We start from the raw sequence: 8182 nt of genomic DNA on the forward strand, positions 1-8182 counted from the left end.
ATGGTCGATGTATTCAATACTTTTTGAACTTGAAATAAATGCTATGAACATTGCAGCAACAAATGTGTTTTTGTTCTGGCCAGAGCATGAATCACTGTAGAACGTTAGATGTTTTGTTTCCTCTGGTAAGGATTTTAATAATTTGTAAACGCAGGATGCAATTTCATTGCCACCACGCCGGGCCATAGCTTCATGCCACATAAAACATTTGGCGTTGTTAGAATCCAAGTCGTGTATAGTCAAATTAAAAGTCCAGAGTTGTCTTTTATAAAAGCTTATCGAGTTTCTGAGAAATAGGGTTGGCAAGCATTGTTGCAAATCAAATGCGAACGTTTTTATAGTTTTCGACTAAGTTGCTTCTTTTTTTTTCGTTTCGCTTTGCTTCATATGCCATTTCAGCTTTATTTAAATGCATATTTTTACGTTCAATCAATGTATGTTTTTCTGTTTGTTTTCACGTAGAACATGTATCGACTTTTGGTGCTTTGAACTGAAGGCCCATAGTTTTGAAAATTTGAGAATATTTTGAAAGGCTTACTGGATGAGAGGATTCTGATTTATAGAGGCGGTGCATCGATGCAAGATTTAGGCTGACTGGTAAATATTTTTTGCTTGTATCTCTTCGACTGTAGTGGTTTTCATATGCCGGAAACTTCAAAATGTTGTTTCTTATTTCGTCTTCAACCGTTGAGCCCGTCTTGTTACCAGGAGTATGTTTTCCTCTCATATTCTTAAATGGAATCGCAGGACAGCAAATTTTTTTTCGGATGACAGTTATTATAAAGCTTTCCGTTTCATCAAAACACTGTTGGAAATGTTTCTTACATGCCTTAAATACATTTCCGCTGACTTCAAGAGTATACTGCATACTGTGTTCACGTTTTCGCTCCCGGTTAGCTGCATTGGCCTAAGTGTCACACTTTTTGTCCTCTATGCCTATCAGTGAACTATAATGTACAAAATTCTTTGATCATAGCTTCCCAAGGACCAGTATTGGTTGAACAGCAATTCAATTGTCTCAATCCCAACCTTCTCGTTACATTTGCTTCTACAGATATCAAAAGGTTTCCAAGCTCTAGCTTTGACAGTCTTTCCGCTAGCTGATTGATAAGATTCACCACTATTTCTAAGTTTGGAACGATTTTTTTTCTTATTTTTACATTTTGGTGTCATTATTGCATTCTCTATTTGAGCTCCCAGTGTAATCATTTCACTATCATTATTAGAATACAAACTACTAGACTCACTTGATAAATTAAAACCAGGATCTTGTACTTGTACAATTAAAAGATCACAAATTTCGTCATCATTTTCAATGTTTTCAGTTAGTTGTAGTTCACCTGAATAAACATATTTCGTATTATTTTAATTAAAAGAATATTTGTTTAAAAATAATAAATATTATGTATTACTGATAGCTTGAATAGAATAACTACAAATGTTCATACTTTGAAGGAACTGAATCAATATCCAGCCCATTCATTGAAGACTGTGTTTCGTTTACAACACTTGGCTCAAATTGGCAAAAGATCATTTAGAATTTTTTCATTGCTTTCTGCCCGATTTTCTGCTTCGTTAGGTTTTCCTAAGAGTTAAGAATGAATGTTGAATATTTTTAGTGCTTCTTAACGGTTTTCTTACCAATTGCAAAATCTTCATCCTGAAATTTTCCATTTTCAAAACCCCGAACGTTTTCTAAAACAAAATTATAATAGTAATAATAATATAGGATTATCGAAGAACATCACATATGTATACTCAAGTTTAAGATTAAAAAATCAAAAATATAAAAATAAAATAAATATTTTGGCTACACACGTTTCAAGTTTAATTTAAATTCAAATTTTTGCTAAAATGGGTTCCCCGTTTTACTTATTTTCAATAATCTGCTAGCTATAAATTAGTACTTTTCTATGATAGAGATAGGCAGGTTATCTTAGGGTTGACTTTGAAACTAATAAACTACTATTTCTTTTATAAAGGAAAGTCTTTCTGTTATTTAAAAAAAATTGTTAATAATAAAGGGTGTTTTGTTTAATAATTTTAATAAAGCTAATTTTTTGGCCATAACATTAAATTATATGCTTTTTATTTCTTCTTGAAAACCATACGTCTAAAAAAACAACCCTTATAATATTCAGGTTGAAATTTTTGTACAACAGAAAATGTTGCATTACACGCAAGAAAAGTATGAAATATTTTAAAAATCACTTTCTTAGCTCATTTGCTTAAGCTTTCCTAATCAGCTTTTGACCTGAGTTTCCTTAAAAAGAAAATATAAATACTTTTAAACATCATGATAGCAATTATAACATTTTTAAATTAGGTGATATCGTCGGTTCAAAGGTAAAAATCACTAGCTAACATATTACACTGTTGATGGAAATTTGATTGAAACATACTTTTTGAAGCTGAAAAGCCACGTTCCGCAAATTTTAAAATAAAGCCCTCGGGCATACCTTTCAATGTCCATATGGAAACCGTGCAAAATGAGACTATTTGGATTAAAAAAGTGCACTTTACTCTCATTTTTTTGAACATTTTTTTCTGCACTTAGTGAGTCTTACCTTTGAACTGACGATTTCTTTCAGATTGTTTGTCTGTGTCGGCGGGCAGACTCTGGTGCAAAATTAACCAAATTTCTCCCAAAACAAAAACCGTGTTTGTCCAAAATTATTCAATTTGTTTTTATTTTCTAAAAGTTACAATTTTGAAATTAATGAAAAAAGGGAAATTATAAAAAAAACTTACATAGGTATGAATATCTTAATTTTTAAACTGCCGCCATCCGATCCGACTATACCTTTTTCTCATTAAAACTTAGGTTAGGTACATGGCGAGGAAAATTCTCGAGCCTTTTTTCATTTTTCTTTGTTTTAGTTATTCTTGTGGCGCGGTATTGCCAGAGTAATTAAACAAATAGTTTTTAGTACTGGAGAGTTTATGGCTCGATGACATCCCGGGGCCCGTCTGAAGCTCTATCTGAAGACTCCAGATCCAAGACAGCGAGCCTCCCAACCGACCTCTTCACCAAAATGTTTCCATTTGGCAGACGAACATCAGCTATCCGCACAACTCCATCAGGACCAGGAAAAACGTTTGTCACTCTGCCAAGCCTCCAAGCAGATCGAACTTCCCCCGGCTCAATAACAAGAACAACGCTTCCAATCTCTACTGGCTTTGTTTTTGTGTACCATTTTGAACGCCTCGTCAGCTCAGGAAGATACTCTGTGTACCAACGCCTTGTTAATTCTCTCATTAGGTGTTGTGCTCGACGGCTATACAGCCTACTCCATTGATCTTTGCCAGAAAACACTCCAGGTGCGGTTAAATTCCGATCGGCATCTCCAAAAAGTATAGAGTTTGGTGTAAGTGGTCAAGGATCCTATTCCTCCTCCTATTAATCTGCCCCTGTGCCTCATATAGCACGTTTAAAAGAACATCTTCTCGAGGTGTCACTCCCCTTAAGGTAAATTCTATGCTGGATTTAATGGATTTTATAAGGCGCTCCCATGCTCCACCCATCCACGGTGAATATGCAGGTATGAAACGCCAGAGTATCCCTTCGTACTTGGCGCAGTACTCACCGAGAGCAGCCTCCATCTCCTTTACATCTTTATCTAGGCGGTTCTTTGTGCCGACGAAGTTAAGGCCATTATCGCTATAGATGAATTTGGTAACTACACGAATGATGAGAAATCGACGAACAGCCATATAACACTGGTCCATAGAGAGATCATTGAGCACCTCAATGTGGACGGCACGGAAACTCAAACAAGTAAAAATCATCCCAAATCGTTTAACTGTGCCACTTCCATATTTAACATGCATGGGACCGAAACAGTCTACCCCTACATGGGTAAAAGGTCTCAACTCAAAGGCTAACCGACCTTCAGGCAATTGACCCATAAATGGTGTTACTGCCTTAGCCTTGAGTCTTTTGCACATAAAACACTTTGATTGGACTCGTGCCACTGTCGAACGAATGCTTATAACCCAAGCTCTTTCCGTGATGTCTGAAATCGTCGTGGCCGTTGCAACGTGATTGTTAGCTTCATGGTGGTGCTGAACTAATAACTCCACTAGCGGATGGTGTTTCGGCAGTATGGCAGGATTCCGTGCTGCGTATGAAATATTTGCTTTCTGTATTCTCGAGCCTAGTCGCATAGTACCCTCATCATCGATAAACGGACACAGATTCAACATGGTACTCGTGGTCCCTAAACTTCGATTAGCTTGCAGACAAGTAATTTCATCCGAAAAGGCATCTTGCTGGATTTTCCGAAATAACCAGTCCTGAGCTCTTACAATTTCTGAAGGTGTTGCGAAAGGCTCTGTTTCAATTCCCTTTTTACTCAACAAGTCTTTAAAACGAAGTAATAGTACCACTACTCTGACTGCCGAAAACCATCTAGCTCGAAACCTTGGTTTTAACTCATCAAATATTTTAAATGATATTGATTGATGTCTATGCAAATTGACTGGGAATTTAGAAAAATCAATTGTGCTTACCTTATTCGCATTAGCGATAACTTTCCCTGGCGTAACTGGCCAATCAACTTGGGGAAGCTTCAAAAATTCGGGTCCTGCAAACCATCTCGAGTTATTAGAGCTTTCTGCATTGTCGCACCATCTGGTTCCGTCATCCGCAACATTATCCGCAGATCTTACGAACCACCACTGATGCGGATTAGTAGTTTCTAAAATTTCTCCAACACGAACAGCAACGAAACTTGGGAATTTGAAGGTGGAAGAACTAATCCATGAGAGCACCGTCTTAGAATCGGACATAAAGATTATGTCATCAGCTCGAATTGAGTGAGAACTTCTCACAGTTTCCGCAATCCGCAACCCAAGCACAGCCGCCTGTAACTCTAAGCGAGGTACTGACAGTCTTTTAACCGGAGCAACCTTCGCCTTAGCCATGGCAATTCCCACTTCGACTGCTGCATTATGCTCGAAGCGCCAATATGATACAGCAGCAAATGCCTTCTCCGAAGCATCCACAAAAACGACCAAACTGATCCTTGAGTAACCCGGTTTCAATATAGTATACGCACGAGGAATCTTGATTTCCTCTATTTTTCGCAAGATTCTTATGAAATTCAGCCACTGTTGTCGCAACACACAGGATATCTGCTCGTCCCAATTGAAGCTTTCGCGCCAGATCTCTTGCAAAATATATCGCCCTCTGATGATGATACAAGAAATAAGACCAAGGGGGTCGAAAATTCTCATAATCGTTCTTAATATTTCTCGTTTGGATATATTAGCATTTGAATCCGACATCTTCTTTAAAAACTCTTCACCGTAGAGCTTATAAATCAGATAATCAGAGGAAGGCTGCCATAACATTCCCAAAATCTTTGTGACGTAACTCTCGGACTCATTAGGATCGATACTCACCAGGCTCGCTTTGATATTCGATTCAGGAATCTGGTCTAAAAACGCACGACTATTCGATTGAAATCCCACCAGCTCGAAGTTCATTGCCTTACAGATTTTAATGGCATCTTTGCTAACAGCAACAGCTTCTTCAACCGTGTCGTGACTATTAAAGTAGTCGTCAACATACGTTTGGTTGACTAGCCCATCAACTGCCTCCGGACACTGCTGCTTATAGAGGTTCGCATGATGATTTTTCACAAATTGTGCAGATGTGGGAGAGCAGGAAGGTCCAAACATCATGACCTGCATAATGTAGGTTGCTGGCCTTCTAGAAACATCGCCATCTCGTCAAAGAAACCTCTGACAATGCTGGTCCGCTTCACAAATCTTAATGCGGTGGAACATCTCTCGAACATCCGCATTTACAGCAACTTTTCGTTCGCGAAATTTGAACAGCCCAGCGTGGAGAGGTATCAAGTTGTCTGGACCCTTCAATAAATGCGAGTTCAATGAAACTCCAATCACCTTCGCAGCCACGTCAGCAACAACTCTTGGCTTCGGTGGATGTTTATTCTGATTCACAACCACAAAAGTAGGTGTATACCAAACTCTCGGATGCTCTTGACACAGCTCTTCATCTGAAACTATCCTAGCGTAACCTTTGGATAATAAATCTTTTATGTATTGGTTCATCCACTTCAACAGCTCAGGTCTCTTCAACAAAGACTTCTCAAAAGTAATAAGTCTTTTTTCAGCCATGGGGTAGCTATCAGGAAGTTTAACGTCATCGGAAGCCCATAGCAAACCAATCTCGTAGTGATCGTCAACATAGCGCAGGGTGCGCTTCATCACCTCTAATGCCCGAGCGTCAAGTTGGCTAACAAAATTTCCGCTAGGAGGCCGAACCCCAAACTCCTCGGTTAAGAAATGACGTTTTACTATATCATGAAGTTCTTCATCTTGCTTGCTTATTCCATGAAAGTAAGAAATCGAAGCTATTCTTGAAGGGCCAATACAGGATACGCTGGATTCCATCTTTGTTGTACCAAAGACGGTCCAACCTAGGAGAGTCTTCATCGCATGTGGTTCATCATCTTTACCAGATCGCTGACGGCTGCCCACAAGAAGCTTAGCTTGATCTAACCCCAGTAATATTTTCAGCCTTGCATCATTTAAATTCGATAACGGCAAATCTCTTAGATGCAAGAACTTTTGCTTTAAAGCGGCAACGTCAACACTCTGGTGTGGCATGTCGTATAGTTTCTCAGTGAGAAAAACTGCGAAATCTTCTAAATTCGAGTGCGTCTTCTTGGATTTTCGTTTTTGCCAGTCGTGGTATTGTCCAGGAGACAACCTACTTGCTAGATCTGTCAGAATATAATTGTTGTCTAGTTCCTTACTTAAATCCATCGACTTGATGTCCGCAACAAATCCATTCAGAACCACAGCCCATTGACGCAGTTTTGTATCACTCGGTGAGCTCAACGACGGCAACTTAAGCAGATTCGTAGTGAGACTGTGCACTAAAACATCTGCTCTCCCATAAATCGCACGTAATGAGTCCATCACGGCGTTTGCATCAGTAGAATACCTTAGACGATCGCTCACCAGATTGTAAGCTTCGCCTTTTAGTGCCTTTCTTAGACGAGCAACATTTTCTTTGGCAATGTAGTTGCCTCAACTGTTGTTGATATGAATACCGATTCAAAATACGGCCATTCTTTATTATCATGCCCCGAAAAAGAGGGCAACTCCTGGACTTGACTGCGGTTCAAGATCGTCAATAAATTCGCCATATCTGACTGATGGCACGAACTGTCTTTTGACGCATCTTGCAATTTAACATTGCAGTCTTTCTGCCCCGACAGAGGAGTTGAGTGGGCAGCAGCAGGACCTACCATTTGCTTGTGTCTGCAATCAATTTGTCGAATCGCTTCGAGCCTCTCACTAGCAAGCTTTTTCAAATCTGCAGAATGAACAGAACTCGCTTCTTGCCTTGCAACTGACGATGTTGCAACCAACTGCGCTTTCAGCGTGTCCATTTCTGCGATTTCCTGGTCTCTCATGTCAACGATCGTTTGGGCTACCCTAGCTGCCTCAATCAATCCATCCACAGCAGCTAAAACATCATTTTGAGTATTACTTGCCGTGGCACCTGCAGTGTGTGTATTCTCTTCCTTACTTTGACTTCCAATTTCATCGCAATCTACTCTACGACAAAACCAAGGAGTAGCAGTGTCAAATAAAGTAGGGTTAAAATCCGCACACTTGTAATGCCACCACCTTCGGCATGTTTCACACGAAACCATCTCATCGTCATCGGGCAAATCACACTTCGTTGAAGCACAACTGTGTTCCATGTCGGTTAACATAATTGGAGTCTTCGTGGTGCAATTTTAATTAGCACCATCTATAAAATAAAAATATGTCGGCGCGCAGACTCTGGTGCAAAATTAACCAAATTTCTCCTAGAACAAAAACCGTGTTTGTCCAAAATAATTCAATTTGTTTTTATTTTCTAAAAGTTACAATTTTGAAATTAATGAAAAAAGGGAAATTATAAAAAAAAACTTACATAGGTATGAATATCTTAATTTTTAAACTGCCGCCATCCGACTATACCTTTTTCTCATTAAAACTTAGGTTAGGTACATGGCGAGGAAAATTCTCGAGCCTTTTTTCATTTTTCTTTGTTTTAGTTATTCTTGTGGCGCGGTATTGCCAGAGTAATTAAACAAATAGTTTTTAGTACTGGAGAGTTTATGGCTCGATGACAGTCTGTTTAGGGAGACAA

This window comes from Eupeodes corollae, chromosome 1, assembly GCF_945859685.1.
Source record: "Eupeodes corollae chromosome 1, idEupCoro1.1, whole genome shotgun sequence".
Taxonomy (NCBI): domain Eukaryota; kingdom Metazoa; phylum Arthropoda; class Insecta; order Diptera; family Syrphidae; genus Eupeodes; species Eupeodes corollae.